General features: G+C 35.0%; 1 pseudogene; it reads right to left on the bottom strand.

Moving 5' to 3' along the window:
• Positions 1-7123: 7123 nt before the first annotated feature.
• On the bottom strand, positions 7124-19996 carry LOC125776576 (serine/threonine-protein phosphatase PP2A 65 kDa regulatory subunit-like; annotated as a pseudogene).
• Positions 19997-20891: the final 895 nt, after the last annotated feature.

The following is a 20891-nucleotide window of genomic DNA, read 5'->3' as shown; positions in this document are numbered from 1 at the left end:
CAAAGAATGTTCTTTAGAATGATAATAAACATTCCCCATTAAATTTGAAGTTTCGGTGTTTTTTCTTTACAAAAGGAGAGAACCTCAAAAGGGATATTCGTTTATATGGCTCATTTACAAACTGATCTTGAAAAATCCATTCTTTGTATGGAAAGATTTTTGTTCTCAGAAGATATCTTAAGAAAATTTTGGATAAATAATAATACAGAACAACGGTGTAATAAAACTATATAACTTAAAACGGCTTTTTGTTTAAAAGTTAGTGCTATTATTAATAGATCCCTAACTAAGTACAAAATATATTGTTAATAATTTAATATAGCAAAATTAATATATCGACATCAATAACTTAATTTATAAGCTTTTAAGTTCATCTTGCCACATTCCACCACAACTAGTGTTAACGTGTACAGAATACAGATGCTTGCTCCAGCTTAAATTGCCCCATTGACAAGCCACTTACATATGTAGACACTCTAAATAATTTTTCGATGTGTGTCACGTATAGATTTATTGTTTTATATTTATTGGAAAATAAATACATGTTAGTATATTTCTTTAAGTGTTTCGCCTGCGCTTTTGTTTTTGCTATTAAAATAATGATAAATCTCAATCTACTTTGTGGGCAATTTGTCGCAATGTATTATACGAGCGCACAGCGACGTTGGCGGTGCGCTTTGTAGGACTGTTGGGTCTCGTTGGCGCACAAATCACGTTGGCAATTGTCGCTGTTGCCGTTGTTGTTGTTTTTGTTGTACGTATGTGCCGATCTATTAAATGCACATAACTCATTTCGCAGCAATTTGCAGCGCAAACGACACACCGAGCAGGAGTTGTGCTCGAACGAGGAACGGGGAACAGGGAGTTAAAAAGCCCACCGGCAACGGTAGGCAAAAGCGCAGTTGAGCTTTGTTTTTCCCGCTACTCACTATTTTTGTTATAAATACTTTTTCATTTTTACGCTTTTGCCGGGGTCAATAGGTTTGAGCGGCGCTTTTATGGCGTTTGATGTGATTTTCACGGAGGCTGTGCTTCATGCTTGTTGTAGCCTTTGTTTTTGTTGTCGTTGTTGCTACTATTGCTGCTCAACTCAGCCGAATTGCAACAACAGTGCCACCACGAAAAGTGCTTTATGTTTTTGCAATTTGATTTATTGCCGACCTTGTTACATTAATGCAACCGCGCCATATCTCTATTTCACTTTCTCGGCCATTACGAATTTTCTCGTAATGGTTGCTGCTGCTGCTGCTGTACTCCCGCTCGGCTCGGCAGCTGTAGCAAACAGCGTAAATACAACAAAAACTGTATGCTATAAGAAATCGAAGTACTTCAGGAGAAGAGTGTGCTATGTACGTACTCTCATTTACACCCGACACCGTACAACAACGACCGTTAAACACTCGAGAGTGAAGGAGTTAGCTTGCTGTTTGCATTGTTGCTGTATTCTGTAAAATTAGAGAATATACGAGGAAGCGAGAGCGCTTCCATGGCATAAACATCTCTGCGGAGAACAACGACTGTACCCAGCAGCAAGAGTGTAGAGCTGGGCAAGTGAATGTGTGCGCTCCAATTAAATGGGAGGGTAACATTAATCACACGAACGTCAGTTGTTGCGGTCGTCGATGGTGAAGCGTCAATTTGATGGGTTGCGAAACGACACCGCATGCACACACACACACGACCGCTGCGGTGTTGTTGTGAGGGGAAGATGCGTGCCATAACAAGTAGCGGTGAAGACGAGTAGTGTATGAAAAGGGGAAATTACTTGTATCGTTGCGTTTCCCCTTTTTATAGGAAAGTTTATGTATGGAAAGGTTAAGAAAAGAGGGGAAACTTGTTTTATGCTGTTGGTTTGTGCTTTTTCCTGTAGGATGAAAAGCTCGCTGCCAGAGCCTGTAGCTTATAGACGGGATTATGAAGATGTTTACTTATTATTCTTCTTGTTAGCTAATAAAATGAAATTTTTATAGCAAATGCATTTTGATAAATTTATGTTTCAACTTTTTTGAGAATTTGTCTTTTTTATACAATCAACGAATTTTGCTTTTTATTAACAAATTAGCCATCTCTACCCTTTCAGTTTCATTTAAAATCAATTGGACAACAATATTAGATAATCCTCGGCCTGAACGTTTTTTTAATTAACAAAGTGCTGGGTTCAGCTAATTTTTCCTTGGTTTCATTAAGGTACCTCTCATACAATCATCACTCATACTCAGCCACCGATAATAAGTCCCCCGGATGATCAAAAGTCATAATATTAGTTTTTTGAAGGGTCTGAATCAAATTTTAGCCCATTGTATCTATTTTAGGCATAGTTAGGTATGTACTGTTATGAGTAAAACACGTTCTGCAAATTTCATTGAGATATCTCAAATATTGGCCGATATATGCAGTACAAAGTCACCAGGAAGTTCTAAAATCTTGATATTAGGTATATGGTGGCCCAAGGAAGTATTGGCTCCATTCAACCCATTTTTGATACACAGAGTTAATATTAACAGGAAAGGATTATTTCTGAATTTCAATTGTATATCCAATACATTGAAGGATATTTTCGATCAAAAGTCGGCTATAGTTACTTGGGTTCACATATTCGGTATTTAAGGGCTTGAACAGTTTTGTTTGGTTTTGTTTTCGTTTGAGGAATTATTAGTTCAAAATTTTATCCCGTTCTATCAATTGCTTACTGATTTGGGTACTGGAAAGTGAAAGAATCAAATGGCTTTTAAAATTGTGCTTTATGGGAAGTAGGCGTGGTTTTAGTGCATTTTCCCTCATTTTCGCACTGTCATATAGGATTATGAGAAGAAAGTCACGTTCGAAGTTTAGTCGAATTCTGTTGGTCAGGTTCCGAGACATGTGACTTCACCAAAGAGTGGGGAGTCCCACGCCTATCATCCAAGTTATACACCGGCTCCAAAAAAGGCATCCCATACCATTTTAAGTCTTCAATCTCTCTGGCGTTATTATTCATTGATTTATTGTTTTTAAATGTACCGTTACATGAGGAGTGAGCGGGGTTATCCTGCGATTTCATTTTTTCACGCTGTCGGTAGGAGTTCTTATAATAAGATCTTTTTCATGTATTTAAAGGCAGATATGATATAAATAACCAAAATCGGTAGTTTTGTATAAAAAACCCTGCTGTGAATGAAGTATTTACAAATTGTACATATGTATGTATATGAAAGTATTAGTGATAAAAATGATATCAGCAACCGGTGAACTGTGCTGATTATTCAACGATTTTTTCTGTCTCACTTTTCATTTTGTCACACCGACTTACCGACACCAATCGCCAACAACCAACCAAAAACAAAGCAGGAAATTTCTCTTTCAACCAACCTGCCAGCTCTTCCAACTGACAAAATGGCAATTAAATTTAATTTGACGTAAATGTCAACATTAAAAATGCAATAAATTCAGTGAAATCGGTATTTCGGGTTATTACATGACAATTCGGGTTATGCGCGAATCGTTGGCATTAACTGTAATCAGCAATTTTTTATACACAACGTTTTCCAAAGCATTGAAGTATTTTAAATGCTACTGCTAAGCGAATTCATTTGCATGTGTGTTTGTATGTACGCACATCAATGTTGGAAATAGTGGATATATGCAGTTAATGACTATTTTTATACATACAATAGGTTAATGCGAATCCATATGGATGTATTTTTTTAATGTTGTAAAAAAGTACTGAATTACTTAATTATATGAGCACAAGTGTATATACCGTCACCTAATATGCAAAACAACGTATCATCAAAAAAATCGAAATTGAGTTTTTTGTTGCTTACTACATCATCAATTATTTATTGCTCACTACATCATATTACATAAAAGTATGTAGCATAAAATTGTCAGCTTCCGCTCTTAGATATAACCAATATATAATCTAAAAAAAAAAATTATCTATAAATTTCTGTTATATCGTTTTTCCTTTACCTGTAAACTTATGAAAAGTGATGTTACGTTATTTTGTATTTTAGGTTACGATGTATATTTTCTTATAAATTTTGGTTGCAAAAGGAAGACCTAAACTTAAAATTCTTTGAAAATGAGGTCAACATTAGAGTTATTTATATGCAGTTGTTAGATTTTTTGTATAATATAATTTATCTATAAAGCTTTTTTGAAATTTCTGAACTTTTTAATCAAAAAATAATTTTTAAAAATTATTCAAAAAAAATTTTTTTTATATAAAATCTGTTCTCTATTTCTGAATCTGAATTAAAAAATAATAATTTAAAAAATTTATTAAAAAAAATTTCCTTTAACAACAACCCAATATGATTTTGGATGGCGATTTCGTATCATAAATCGTTTGTCAAAAACTTCGATCGATCAAAAGTAATTATTATTCATTTTTTTAATTTTTTCTTGCTATTATTCTATGTTAACTTGATATATGATAAATACCTTTTCCGTGCTCTATATTCTTTGTTGGTACCTCTTCAAAAATCTTAAGGTTTTTACCTTAAGTCTGAATTGGACAACATAGTCCAGCCTTTGCAATATTCTGTCGTACGTTGAACTTTTGAAGTTTCAATATTGACTCCTTACCGACCTAAATAGGGTTAGGCCGCCGGAATAACAACCCTTGGCCGAAAGATATTCGCCAAAATTCCGGAGACAAAGAACCGCTTACTGTTGGATTTTCCAATTTGCTTATTCTTAGAGGTAAAAAATCCTCTTGTTCACAGATGATGATAAATTTGTGATACAACAACAAAATTACAAAAATAACGTATTATATGTTAGCGACCTTCTAACCAGAGAACTACTCGTACTTAATTTTGGCTTCAAAATACCACCTGATCAAATTTGATATTTTTGGCTATATTTTAACGTGTTTTATTATCGCCTTCAAAATGGGTGCCTTGAGTCCATAAAATCATGGAAACGCTTATTCCAGTCTGCCATAAACTTGTTATGAGCCCGATACCATGTTTTTTGGGTTTTTCGGTTTCGGAACACCATTGGCTAGTTTCGACGTCAAATTCATAACCCCACGTCTTGTTACCAGTAATGCAGCATGATGAATATAATGTCCTTAGATACGTCGTCTAGCACTTGAGCTGTGAGCTCTACTTCAGGCCTTTTGGTACGAGTCTAGCATGGATACATCTTCATACCCAAAACCATAACTAAAATATGTTGGGTGGATCCATAAGAGAGGACGAGATCCTCTGCTATCTCTCTAATGCCATCACGACGGTTTTCAAGCTGTGTTTATTTCAACTTTTCGATGTAATCGTCATTAACAGAGGTGATTTTATATTTTCAAGGTAAGCGAGGGTTTTCAATTCGCCATTCGCCAAGCTTTTGTTACGAGTAACCAAAAAAATCTAATAAAATGGTTAGCTCAAAGCATCTAAAACTTAACTACATTCACCAGAAATGCTGCTATAAATGTAAATCTATACTCTTAATTCTACTTAAATCTACTTAAATGAGTTTTAGAGCTTCCTTGCCAATTCTTCTTCATAAATAGCTTGACCTTCAGACATTAAAACTTCAACACCTTGTCGGACCTGTCAAAAATATGGTTAGTAATGAATGTCTTCTTTTTGTTTAGATAAGAAATACATTTATCACTTTCCATACTTTTCTTAAATCACTCATACACTGACAGCAACACTTATACACACACACACACAAGGATACTAGGAGAAACTTACGGTGTGACAGTTCAAAATATTTTGGCATGTCATCAGCGTACAAAAACAAAAAGTATCGAAAATGCGATTTGAGCCGAATGTTTGAAGTATTTCAAAAATCGATAAAATAAGAAAGATTTATCACCCGCGCCTACAAACACACACACACATTTAACTACTTTCGTGTTTATAAATAAATATCGGCTGGCAGCACAAAAATCTATGCACTTTTATGTACATATGTATGTGTGTGGCTGTGTCATGACGTTGCCATAGTATCGCCCATTACGTTGCAGATTTTGCGGCAACACAAAACGTGACACTGTGAGACGAGTCACTCGGCTAGACTCGCCGGCTGCTGTCAAAAATTTAACCTAAAACTGACAAACTCATGACAGCAGCAACAACGGCTAAATAAACTTACATTCAACAAACATATGTAATAACATGCACACAGCAAACAACAATAACAACAACAACAAGAACAATGTAGCAATTGGAACACCTACGCTAGGCGACAAAAGCTGTGTCAGGATGATCAACAATAATATCTAAAATAACTGCATGAAACGCGACAACGACTACAACAACAACAACAACTATGCTATGTGCAGGAAAACAACAATTGCAGTTAGCTTATGGCATCAATGTTGTTGACATGTCAAATACTGTAAGTGACACCTCTGCGCCATCTATTGGCGCGTCAGCTGACAGGCAACGCGAGGCATGGTCACGGGCATGCCTTGCACACTGGCTGCCACACTTTATTTTCATGCCTCTTAATTTGTTGTTGTTATTTTTGGCACAAAAATATTTATTGCTTTTATTTAAAATGCCTGAAATGCATGGAAGTAGAAGTACAGACATATCTACATCACAGGTGATACAAATAATGCAGAGTTGTTGTTATTGTTCTTTAACGGACATGATGTCAGTGGCAAATATCGATTTTACCTTTAAATTGTCTATATTAAAGCCAATATTCTATTTTAAGTTCCATTTAATATTTATTTAAGTGCGATACTAATTATATTAATGAAACTTAGCAGTTGTTTGCTAGAACATTCTACACTCGTTTTCAAGGTTAATATTGTTTTCAGAATTTATGCTGCGCTAAAATATGCATTATTGTTTTTAATTTCGATTTGAGGTGGTTAGCAGTTTTCTTACCGATTAGCTAATCGATACGTAACCAATTCGGTAACCAATATGCTAACCGATTAGTTAACAGATTGACTAATTGGTGATTTTCAGTATATTTTTAAAAGGTGAGCCAGTTTTGCGGGGATTCCAAATTCAAAAACAACTATTTTCATGTTGTCGAAAGCGGAATTACACAATCGACAAAATAAATTTGAAATTCAATGTGATTTGTGTAGTAACTGGTAGATATCACGAGTTCATACTGATAAAGTCTTGTTGATTTACTGAAGGACGCCTTCATACAGAACAATTATTTAAAATTTGATGAGCATCAGTAGTATTTTCTTCTTGACATTGAAAGTGGTTGCTACTCGAATGGCGCACACATGATCATTTAACCAACCCATGCATAAGTCACGAAGCTTTTGATCGAAAAATGTTTGGCCTAATTGACCGGCTACGGTGGGCATATATTCAATATTTACCAAAGGTACTCGCCATTTTGAATCTTCAGCTAATTCAACAAAGCTGGCAGTACCAATTGTGACAGTTGCTGAATACCGATGACCGATGATATTAACACAGTCCAAGTTAGATATAAGTATGTTTAAATTAATTCTGGGCATTCATCTTTAAGTTGTACTTATAAGGAACAAGGGCAAAAGATGTTCGACATAATAACTGACGCCCAAGGCGGATTTTACATGAGTATTGTGATCTGACACCAAACACATATGGCAATATTGAATACATGATAATCTGGACCTGGTTGGTGTTATCAAGAATAGCGCGAAAATCCTTTAGTTTTGTACCCACTACAGCACGAACTTTAGCTTCAGTATCCTTCAGTAAAGACTGAAAAGCGGATACCAAGTCAACACATGTGATTTCAAACCCAACAGCCTTTTATAAATTTACACACTCTTCTGCCACCATACATCGAGCCCGCCATGAAGAATCGCTGCACACAGGCTTCTACGGCCAATAAACGTACAGAATACTGATCATCTTGTGATAATTGCACAAAACTCGACTGATTTCAGATATTCAATTTCAACGACTTCTTCAAATTTTTTACGGAAGTTTGCGCATAATTCTGGTGCGGGTTTAGTAACTCTTGGGTAACATACAGAGAAGATTCCACAAGCTGATGTAAAATTGCCAAGTTGATCAGCCAATGCCAAAAGTACTTCATCTTCGTCATAGATTGTTTCAATCAAAAACGGAATCAGTTCAGAACTTGTGCATACGTTCTTTGCCCTGCGCTAGAGCCATTGTCAACAATTTTTTAATAGAGTTCGACCGTAACTACACATCCTCATTTTTCAATTCTTCTATTAGTACAGTGATCGGGTAGATGGAGTCATCGAATGAAGCTTTGGCGTACTTGTATTGCCTCAGGAGCGAAGGCCTTACTAAAGATTTGTGCTCCAAAAAAACAATCGCCATGGAGAAAAGTATGAGGCTACAGGTAGAAGTTGTTGAGATAACGAAGTGTCAAGAAATTATATTTACAGAAAAACACACTATTGCTTGATAAATAAGAATAATGCAGAGTTGACACTAGTAGCGCTGACAATTATCCTTTAAATAAACATCAACTTCACGCTTCTGTACGATATATGATTTCAAAATCACCTTGAGCAGCGCACGAACGGGCAAAAAATTTCGTTCTGAGTGCATAAAGATTTGAAAAACCAATATGTATGTATATATTTTTTCATATTTTATCTTTTTATGGTTGTTTGTTCTTAGGCCGATTGTTTCTTTGAGGTGTATATACTTCCCTTATTCGATTATATTGAAGTGGTTTGAAGAAAACTATTGCTTTTCCAGTCCAGCCAGTCTAAAGCTCTCAAAATATGCCTTCAACCTTTTAAGGTTTCATGTGATCAAGTCAAGTTATCCAAACACTTCGACTCATCAGCAGAGGAGACAAGCAAAAATACAATTTTTCATCCTAACTTTTACGGACTATCTTTAGGAACTTTAAATGCATTTGTTTTTGAAATTTTTAAAATTTGGCCTTACCCCTTAATTCTTTATTAACTCTCAACCTATTGAAATTTCAAAGCATTATTTGTATTATATGTCCTTTTTCTTAATTCCCCAAACAAACTTTGACTCTGTAACTCAGACTCTGTAATCGCATTTTCTCCAAATATTCTACGTTATACCATATTAGTTTTTGTGTTTCCCCGTTCAATTGACCGCTACTGGGGCCAACTCCTTCATCGCTTGCATAGTCCTGCGAATGTCAGTAGTTTCTGTTGGTTTCGTATACTGTTTACATTGACGATTATTATTTGCTGTTCTCCTATAATAATATTTGTTGTACGTTGAGTAACACTCCTTCCTTATTGCCAGCAAACACAGCGCACTACCACACAGACTGGACAATTGCCTGAATCGCCTGTGGTATTGGCTTGCTGATCACCTCGTCACAGTGTCGTTGTCCTTCGAACTGTGCTTGTGCGATAATATAAAGTAATATTTGTTATTTACTTTAGCGGAAGCAAATGCAGTTGCAACAACAACTAACACAACAAACATACAGCACAGTAGCTGTCATACAGCCATCGCTAAGGCGGCAGCAACAACAATTTCAAAACGGAAATGCACATAAATTTATTTTGTGTAGATTATTAGCAGTATTTACTTTTTTCTTCGCTTTTTTATTTTTGTTATTGTTGCTGCTGATAGTTTGCACTCGCTTTACCTATACGTTTGTGTATTATTCATTGTTGTTGTTATGGGAGTTTCATTTTGGTACACTTCGCTGTAGAAGCGTCAGTCATTCGACTAGTAATTTTGTTGAATTTTTTATTACTTTTGTTTGTTTGTTTGCTATCTATATTCTGGCAAATAGACAGGACACTCTTTGAGAGTAAATCAAATCCAAGTAGATACATATGTCTGTGTGTATTTGTGTACACATTTGCTGGTCAATATCCTGGTGACAAATACAGTATTTTGGTTCGGTTTTGGCTTTAGTATCATTATTTTAAACTTGTGCTCGAATTGAGTCCAGAATTGAGAATTTTCTGAAAACCTGTCCTTGAACTTCTTTTCGTAAGATTGAAGAGAAAGTTGAATGTGCTCGGATAAGGAATATAAAATAGCTTGACTTTGATGTGTCAGAAGGTTTGGCGGCCGCAGTGATCGAATTTTGACAAATTTTTCGGAATTATTTGTGTTGGCTTGGATATAAATCCATGCCAAATTTTTGTGAATATTTTCTGTAAAAAAAAATTCAGATCGATGTCTGCAAAAAAGAGGGACTAGTTCGTGTCGGATAGACAAACAGATATGGCTAAATCGCTCCAGCTTATTACGCTTAATTAATAGGTTTGAAGGTTATGACCAAGAATAAGGCTTTATTATAAAAATAAAGGATTTGCTTTTATGTTTTAAAACCATTTTAGCCAACTGATCGCCGTGATTAGCTTCCGACAGGCCAATGTTCGATCACTATTTGCAGCAATTGGGGCCATATTTCAGCAATGACGCCCCGATTATTATCTTCCAAGGCGTCTATCGTCTCGAGCATATCCGCGTAGGCAAGCGATTTCACACAGCGCCACAAAAAATAGTACAGCGATATTAAATCGCATGATCATGGAAGCCAAAAACCGAAAGTTTCCTTAAATAACTTGATCTTTTTATAAATTTATTGGCTGTATGGCAAAGAGCGCCGTCTTCTTGAAATTAAAGGTGTCCAGGTACAAAACAGTCATTATGTAATCCTGACTCCACATCGTCCCTCATTATCTGTAGCATTATAGCCGACTTCATTTTTGAAGAAATAGGGACCAATCATCATTCCAAATGCGACAATTTTGTTTACTAACGTACCCATTTAATCAAAGGTGATCTTCGTCGCTGAGAAAAATTTTCTTGCGAATATCGTGATGGGTCGCCATTTCGTTTTGGGCTCGTTCACTAAACGTGCGAAGCGCTTGTTTGCCATTCATTTTCAATTTTTAAACCCACAAACGAAAATCTTTCCGCAAAATTTGTCATAAAGCGGATGGCTACAACTCCGATCGTTGCGTGCAATGGTGGTGGATTCGGAGCTTTTTCGATTCTGTAATTTGGTGTGAACTGTAAACTGTCTCTGAGGATGCGCATTATTTACTTACATAGGTCAACGTGATGCGAAACCACTATATGGTTGCTAGAATTATTGGATCTTTTGGGCGATTATGTTGACCGAATCTTTTTAGTAGTGGATACTGGCGTAAGTATGTTCATTATGAAAAGGGCAAATCAAACAGAGCAGAAATCAATTAAAAGTTGTCAGCAAGACTAGCTCCAAGAAATGAATGTCTCATTGAAAATTACACTTCTAAAAAACAACCATTTGATTTTTGCACAATTTATCTCATTATCTTGATAAGTTTGACAAATATGTCTCTAAAAAAAATTATCTATTAAAATTTATAATTTTGGTTTCAATATAAAAAATATATTTGATTTACAAAATATTTGAGAAACCCACATCTCTCACGGCATATCTGTAAAGTGATTCACTCGCAATCCAACAATCATACACGAAAGGTGCATGTGATTCCCTAGAAACGCACTTTCGCTGTGAAATTTAGGTGAGATCTCTCAACAGAACTGCATTTGCTTTGCACATAAATATAGCTATGTACATATATACCATTATAAATATATGTGAGTGTGTGTTTGTATAGAATACACCACACTTGATTGAAGGTGAAGTGTATTGTGAATTTTATATTCCACTGTTTATTTTCATTACGGCTTTCGGGGTGTTCTTTTTATGTTGCTCGTAGTTACTTGAATATTGAGCCAAAAATCGAAATATAAATAAACAAATAATTTGTTAATGAACTGCCAAAACTTACGAAAGCTATCTTAACGCAAAACTAGAGTATGATAAAAAAAGTTTTCTTTCTACATAAAAGAAATTACAAACGTGTATACTAGGGTGAGGCAAAAAAAAAAACTTTAAGCTTTATATTGAAAAAAAAAATTAAGATTTTAAAAAAAAATTAAGCTTTATACTAAAAACAAACCAAAATTTCAGTGAAAATTGCGCGCCTGTCTAAAATTTCATGAAGACTGGTTGAGTAGTGCTCGAGAAATCTTGTCAATCGACTTCAAAAACACTGTTTCGATAAAAAAAACGCGTTTAAAGAAGGCGTACTTAGCCTAGTTAGCCTCGAGCGCACAAGTTCTCAAGGCTATTACTCGGATCAACTTGTGAATTTAGGAATTTTTATTCTAGAGGTGTTTCAGAACATAATAAGACAATAAAAAAGATCAATTTTTTTAAACCCGAAAACCCATGTAAACCCTTAAAATAAAAACTTTTCGATCGTGAGTTTAAGAATAGCATGAAATTTCCAAAACAATTTAGCTCAAGGAATTTTTTTTTCCAGCTCAAAAGTCCAACTTTTCAGGCTTATATTTTTCACGGTGCATTTTGACCCGTTATTTTTTTGCTTTTGGCTCACCTTAATGCATTTGTCTGTAGTATAAATGTACATACATACATATATTTGTAGATTGCAGCATATATAGCGATTTAAGCTGAAATATATTGCAAAATTATGCCCGCACGCTCCGCCATTATTCAAATGGCTGCCTGACGATTCCAAGCCATTTCATTCGCACTTAAATGTTTGTGTTTTTTGTTTTGTTGTTGGCAATTGTTTTTCTATTGCCTGCGATTTTTTCAATACAATTTTGCTATTTATATTTTACGCATTGTTTGTTATTGGGATCAAAAATGTGCCGTTCCGCACAGAGAGCCAGGTCAAGCTGCCAAAAATTGCTTGCAGCCCATAGGCGAGTTGCTGGTGTTGTTGTTGTTGTTGAAGGTGCACACACACAACTCTTTCATTTTGTATACGCATTCGTTTGGCTGAAATTGAAGTGAAGTTTATTTTGCATTTGCATTTGATTTTAAATTCATATCGCCAACATGTTTACTCAAAAAACAATTAAACAAATAAATAAATAAGCATTCAGCTTTTAATGCCAAAAGCGAGTGTTATTTAAACAAATAAATAAAATACACTACATTCGGCTGCATGTGTGTGTATAAAGAAACCACAGCAATAGCAACAAATCGTACAGCTCATCGGCAACGTGTTTTGATTGTTGATTGTTGCTGCAGCCGTTGCTGCTGGTGACTTTGTTGTAATCGAAATTTATTAGGTTAAATACGCACAGAAAACTGACAAAAGAATTATTTTAAAGTGCACCCAAAAACAAAGGCAAGAAAAATGGAATAATAACAACAACAAAAACAGTGATTAACAACAATGTTGTCAAAGGAATAACACAAGCACATATTCGTGTGTGTATGTGTGTGTGGGAGTGCCATTTTTAAATACGTTTTTTCTACCAACTTTCTTTTGAGCATCAGTTATACATACATATGTATGTACATACGTATAATTTCAAAAGAAACCTTTCTGGACTAAAAAAATTATAAAATATTAACTTAAACTGCATCGAAGCAATAATGCCCTTCACAGGCGCACTTTTTACAGCAAAAAAGTGTATAAAAAAGTTTTAACTTAATGTTGGAGTATTTTCGAAAATGGCAGGGATGTTTAGGATGTTCCATGCCAAATCTTGTGAAGCTAGCTTGTCAAAGAGAAGTGTTTTTCATACATGGACTTAATTTCGAGAGCTCAGTTTGTATGGCAGCCATATGTTATAGTGGCTCGATCTTAATAATTTGTTCGGAGACTATAGTGTTGCTGTAAACCATAATCTGTGCCAAGTTTCGTGAAGATATATAGTCAAATGAAAAAGTTTACCATACAAGGACTTTGTTTCGAGAGCTCAGATTGTATGACAGCTATATGCTATAGTTGTACGATCTTAATAATTTTTTCAAAAATTGTTGGCATATTTTGGATTATAATTTATGCCGAATTTCGTGACGATATCTCATCAAATAAAAAAGTTCTTCATATAAGAACTTGATTTTGATCGTTCAGTTTGTATGACAGCTATATGCTAGAGTTGTCTAATCTTAATAATTTTTTCAAATTTTGTAGTAATATGTAGGATAATAATCTACGCCGAATTTCGTGACGACACCTTATCAAATAAAAAAGTTTTCCATACAAGGACTTAATTTCGAGAGCTCAGATTGTATGGCAGCTAGTATATGCTATAGTTGTTCGATCTGAACAATTTTTTCAAAAATTGTAGTGACATATAGGATAATAATCTACGCCGAATTTCATGAAGCAAGCTTGTCAAATAAAAAAGTTTTCCATATAAGGACTTGATTTTGATCGTTCAGTGTTTGTATGCAAAGGTCTCCGATGTTTTCGCTAAAATGTTACATACTTCGTATATGTAATGTTCAGGGTATAAATATAAGTATATATGTTAATATATATATTATTATATGTATATATATACTTTACAAATATACACACACATATACACACACATATACATAATGTCACATATCGACGAGGAAATGTCTCCGATATCTCTGCATTCAAATTTGGTCAAAGGACATAAATTTCACGCCATTGCTTTCAATTTAATTTTTATTTTATTTCATTTTCATTTCCATTTCATTTTAATTGATTTCATTTCTTTGCGCTTTTCACGAATTTTACGTATTTTATGAATTTTATTTATTTGACATTAAAACCACAATAACAACGTACAATGCACCTAAACTTAAAGCGACAAATGCAAGCGGCAGCGCAAAAAAATACCGTTCACATAACAACAATTCATTCAAGAACACAATGAACTTTATGGTGAGGCTAACGCCAACGCCGGCGACAGTATTGATGTGAGTGCATATTTTTGTATTGACAAAATGACTGCTTGACTCAGCTGTGTTCTGTGGCGGCCGCTTGTTGGCGTTATTCACATTCATCCGCCATGTCGCCGCCAAATGGTGCTGCAATCGCGTAAGATAAATAATATGCGTTCATAATTGTTAAAATTTGCCAAAAAATTCGTTAAAACGCTTTTTAGTAAAAATAATGACACATTTTCTTACGCAGATGCTGAGGTACAATTTCTTTTCATTTGTGTTTTTTTTTCTTAGGTTTCCGTGTGCGGGTTTAAACGCGTTGCATTCAACTTAATGATGTCCGAGACTTTTGTTTGTCCGTTCGTTTGCGCACATATGTATGTACATATATATGTATGGCTATTGTGTGACTGTGTTAAGTAAGATTTTAATTGCAGATTAAATTGAATTACAATTTTCCGTTTAACAAAAATGCAAATTTCGAGATTTTATCGCAGATTTCATATGGGCTCAAGCCATTTACGTTATTTGCGGTATAATTTGGTCGTAAAAAAAATTTTATTGTTTATAAAATTTATTGGCTGCGTTAATTTTATTAATGTTTTGCATTTGTGTAAAAAAAAAACTTATAATTTTGTTGGAAAAACAAGAAAAAAATAAGCAGAAAATAAATTTCGTTATTTAAATTTTAAGCGAATTTTATATAATATGTGCATAATTTTAGTTATTTAAAAAAAACAAATTCAAAGCGAATATGAAGTAAAGTGAGAAGCAAATCATACACTGCATTATGTGCAGTTAGGTCAGCCTAGAGCACTAAAGACTATGACAATTTTGACATTTTTTCCCATAAGGAAAAAGGAATCGTATTTTTTTCTCTCAGGCTTCATAAAATGCGCATAAAAAAATATATTAACATTTCGATACAAAAGGCGGTTATTTTACTTTTTTACCTTGCCAATCTTCCAAATCACTTCTCTTAGTGGAGCCTACAGGCGACGGTGATTCTAAGAACTCATGATATTTGAAACAAAATTGAAAACATGCTCGTAATCTACATTTATATATTTTCCCGTAGTTCCTAGGTGGAACAGAGGGCCTCAAAATAAGATTTGCTATTAAGTATTTAGAACGATAAAGTCTCAATACTAATACTTTGAACTCGAAATTATAATTATTATCATCTTCACCATTATTACTAGTACTACTATCCGCAGGAATCTACATTATTTTTAAAAAATTCATATACGAGGTGTGTTCAAAAAGTATCGCGAATTTTGTGTTTTTTCAAAAATTATTTATTTATTCATGAATATCTATTTTGTTCCCTTCAAAGTAATCCCCATGAGATATTATACACATGTGCCAACGGTTTTTCCAATCTTCGAAGCACTTCAAAAAATATTTTTTTTTTTATCTTCTTCAGCTCCTCCTTCGATAACGTGTTTATCTCGTCAAGAGAAAAAGTCACAGGAGGCCAGATCTGGGGAATACGGTGGCTGCGGCATCATTAGTGTGTTGTTTTTGGCCAAAAAGTCGCGCACAAGCAACGATGTGTGAGCAGGGGCGTTATCGTGGTGCAAAAGCCAATTTTTGTTCTTCCACAAATCCGAGCGTTTCTGGCGGATTGCTTCGCGCAAATCACGCATAACTTGCAGGTAATATTCCTTATTGACCGTTCTTCCCTGTGGCAAGAACTCATGATGTACCACGCCCCTGCAATCGAAGAAAACTGTCAGTTACGATTCGCGATACTTTTTGAACACACCTCGTAATTTTATAGCATCCGAAAAGAAAATGATTATCGATAATAGCTACATATGTATTAAAACACATAAATTTTCCAATGCCAATTGTTGAAGTATTAAATTAGTATTGACACAAACTAGCATAAAGGATTTTCTAATAGAGGCCAGCCTCGGCAGGCAATGTTCAATCTCAAATATTATCTGAAATCGGCCTTCTGAGTCGGCAAAAATGTATGGCTACTTCTAAGCTGTATATCATTTATAAAATTGTTATGCAATTTAGATTCAAGGACGCCGTAATTGCAACACCGTAATTACATAACATGATGCTTCTGAAATTTATTTATTTTCAGTTCTTAATATTGTGTTTTAGTTCTTAAGGTATGAGTTAAAATGAAACATATGGACAAAATATGCAATGCGGATGTCCTTGCAACCCGTTGCGTCTGTAGGGTATGAGTATGTGACGATAGTTTCTATAAAATTTGTTGAACGAGAATTTTTGTGTTTATCAAACACTATTTTTGATGAAAAAAGAAATCTTATAACTAGTTATGATTTTATAAGTGTTATACGGCTCATATTAGAATATTTGCCTAGATAATAATGCATGAACTGGGCTTCGAATTATATCCGCATCTACTATATACACCGGATCTGAACACAGACTATGCTTATGGGAAGCAAAAGAAGCTTCCACGACAGTCGGGTCTACGTAACCGGAACGGACCCGGATTTTTATCGGGCCACGAACTGTCAACTCGGCAGAATTCTGCCGCTACAACAATAACAACAACCTAGGAAGCAAAAAAATAGAGTTTGTTCATATTATAATTTTAAAATTCTTAATTTATCCTTCAAAATCTTTATCGTCCCCTTTAAAGTAATTTCTCTGAGCTTCAATGCACTTGTGCCCATATTTTTTCAAGTCCTCGAAACAGTTGTTGAAGTCAATTTCTGGAATATTCTTCAATGCGCGAAGCGACTCACGTTTTATGGCTTTAATTGCCTCAGCACGGTTTCCCCGGAGCGGTACTTTCAGTTTCCTGAATAGCCAGAAGAAACACGGAGCTCAATCAGGCGAATACGGTGGTTGCGACGCGATATAGGTTGAAAATTTGGCGAAAATCTCACGAAGAATCAATGCAGTATCCGACGGTGCATTATCGTGATCCAGAAAGAGTTATCGGTTTATAAATCCGGCCTCTTCTTACGAACAGCTTCGCGCAAACGCATAACACTCATTTCGTATTGAGTTGTTCCGGTCGAAAGAAAATCGGATAATTGCAGAAAACTGTCAACATAACATTGATTTTTGACCTGTTTTAATGTCGTTATTTCGGCTTCGGTCATCTTTGCAACGTTATTCGGCCGATTGAGTGTCTGTTTCCGGTTTGTAGGCATAAATACAATACTCATCGCCAGTAGTAATATTTTTCACGGCATCCTGGTAGTCGGAAAGCATTGTTTCACCAACGCTTTTTTTCAAAAAACTTAACAACTGGAATAGTGACATATTTTTGTTGTCTTTAATTTAAATAAACGAAAAATAAATCAAAATCTTTTAAATAATGTCCTTACATAATTTTGCTCGCTAAATATTCATAATTTGCTAAAACTATCTACTTTTCTCTTCTAGGTACTGTAAATTAAAATTTACCAACATTGCTGAGGTAAGTCCGTCTATTGCCATACATATTTACATAGTATAATGGATGAATGTTTTCGCATGCTTCAAAAAAAGTGACACTAAAAGTAACATTTTCCATTCAAAAGCGCTGCTTAATTCTTCAATAAAGCTATAATTAATTTGTCACCGTTATAATACAAAAAATATTGGGGTTAATATCAAATTACAACATGTAAACATAAATATATACAATTAAACATGCATGCACATTGTAAAGTTGACAACTAACACTCCACGTTGACAGAAAATAATTCAAAATACATACCTGTAAGCGGTTAGAGAGAGAGAAATCAACGAAGAAAAATGAGCTCGGAAATTGTTTGTTTAGACGGTGGACGGTGGACAGTGCTAACGGGATGACCAGACAAATTTTTGATGAAGATACAAAAAATTAATTACGTGCGGAAACATTTTCGATGCGCCACGAGACGCTCGTACTACCACTGTACGTGGATATGAGAGAAAGGCAAGTAATGCTGAGACGTTCTAAGAAAGGTGACCGAAAGTTGAGTTGAGTTGAGCCAGTCAGATTGATAAATGACAAGCATTTAGTTGCCGAACTGCGGTCAAAATACTTAAATATCAGCAGAAAGTATTTCGAGTAGCTCGTACTGAGTTTCAGGCAAAATAGCAAAACAGATAGGCAGGTCAGTGGTTTTGAAAAGCACGCTTTTGCTTACGTTTTTGCGCCACACACACAAGAGGCGTGACAGTCAAAACAATGCAACTTGGAGTGTTTAATACATATTTATTTGTTGGTTGTGCAGCCAAAAATTTACCGACACTACGCCTTATTATGGCGATACCTGCTGTGTAGCGCTCGACAGTGTCTGGCCAGGACATTATTCCAATGTCAACTCCATAACTCTGCCCATAGACGCTGTGCAGACGAAACGTCGATTCGCTTAAAATCATTTTGTGACGCATATGAAATTTGTTGAGTGTTACTTTAAGTGCGCCAAAATGTATGAATTTGTAACAATATATACATATACGATATATTTCAGTGGGCAAGGATACAGTTTATACTGTTGCCGTACTTGTAATCACTTACTGAGTGGGTATGGTTGTTCTTACTTGTAAATCTGTCCGACCGACGGCAAAAGCAACAGTGTAATTTATTTTTTTGCACATATCATATGACTGTCAAACGCAGTGGCGAAGAGTTAGTCAATAGAGCACAGAGTTACTCTGCAACACATATGACGAACCGGTGGCTAAAAATGCTTGCGTCATAATGATGATGGTGCAACAAAGTTGCTGCCGTTGACCCGGACCACTCTTAGATAGTTTTAAGACAGATAATAGCATTTTCAATGTACATATGTATGTAGGAAAGGGGGGTAAAAAGTGCGATTTTGGCTCTAAAGTTTTAAAATTAATTTTTAGAGAGATTTTTTTAGCATTGTGTGAGCGCTGCTGGGCGAATCTTTGGCATAACATTTTTTCAAAGTGACTCGACGGACGATTTTTACTTTCTGAGGAATAAAAAACTTGATCTTAATCTGCCTAAAACTTGCTAGTAAAGTAGATGAATTATCAAAAAAGCGTTATTTTTACCGAAAAAAATTAATAATAAATTTTAAACGCGTAAAAAGCCTAACGTGCTGATGCTCAAGATGTTCCGACGATATAGCAGTTTGAACAGGTAAACTCGTTTTCTTCATGGAATGACCCCAAAGTGCACTTTTAAGCCCAAAAATATTTTTTTTTTTTTTGTAATTCTGAATTGGCTGACAAAACAATTTAAGCACAGGTTTGAACAGTAAAACTCTTTTTCTTCAGTATTCTAGTAATTGAATAATGCTTTCCAGACCCCAAGTGCACTTTTAAGCCCAAAAAATTTTTTGTTTTTGAAATTCTAGTCTAACACAACTCTTTACGCAAATATTGTTATGTAAAAGATTCAAGTTTGCACTGAAAATTTAAAAACCAAAATTTACAAAACAAGATACAAAATTACATCAAGCGACATTTTGGAACTATCATAGAAAATTTAGGACTCTTTTCTTCCCACATATTTATATTTGCACTACGTTTGACGATTGACCCCCGCAGGCATGACTTTGCAAAAACACTTTGACGCACTTGGACGCAGACGAATATACGAGTACCTTCGCAGGGCAACTAACTATACGCCTAAATTCCGCACACAGCAGGACATTAGATTTGCGAAAATATTTTGTTTGGCAATGTAGGCAAACTAACTACAACACAACATTTAAATAAAACTCAAACAAAGTGTATAATCCTTTTAAGCTGATCCCTTTTTGGCAGTAACAGGCTAAATGAGACAACAACAATGCATACGCAATACACAACAAGCCAAAGCGAAGGTAAGTAAGTGTTGCTAAGGTAAAATTATTCTATAAGACAAATGAAAATTACTATATATTTATTTTGAGTAAGTTAAGTCAAAATATAGTATTTACTTATGTACTTAGGCATATATAATATAAATACCCAACATTTTGAAAGTCACAAGTTTTTGAGCACTTCGAGCGACAAAATAGCACAATTTATTAGCAAGGGCGAGTGTCATATATGAAGTCATAGGTAGCTGCGGTATTTTTAGAAATGTTTGTCATTATTTGGATTTCAGTTAAATATATGTAGAGGGTAAGTATTTGCAGCGTTGTTACTATTGGAGCGGATGCACGCTTCAACATTAATTTTCAGCTGGTTTTGCAACACAACTCGATTGCAGCTTCCAACTAGATCGCTGCCGCAAGGTGCCAGCAATTACATACAAACACAAATGTAAATATAACTATTGTGATCTTGCGGTTCATGGTCTGGCAACGGATTAATACGTCAAAGTACAAATTTCGGCTTTGACCTGTTTGCAGCTGAGCTCCCACACTTCACAG

Source organism: Bactrocera dorsalis, chromosome 2 (genome assembly GCF_023373825.1).
Source record: "Bactrocera dorsalis isolate Fly_Bdor chromosome 2, ASM2337382v1, whole genome shotgun sequence".
Taxonomy (NCBI): Eukaryota; Metazoa; Arthropoda; class Insecta; order Diptera; family Tephritidae; genus Bactrocera; species Bactrocera dorsalis.
The sequence above is the reverse complement of the archived record's forward strand: the minus strand, read 5'-3'. Positions and strand labels throughout refer to the sequence as shown.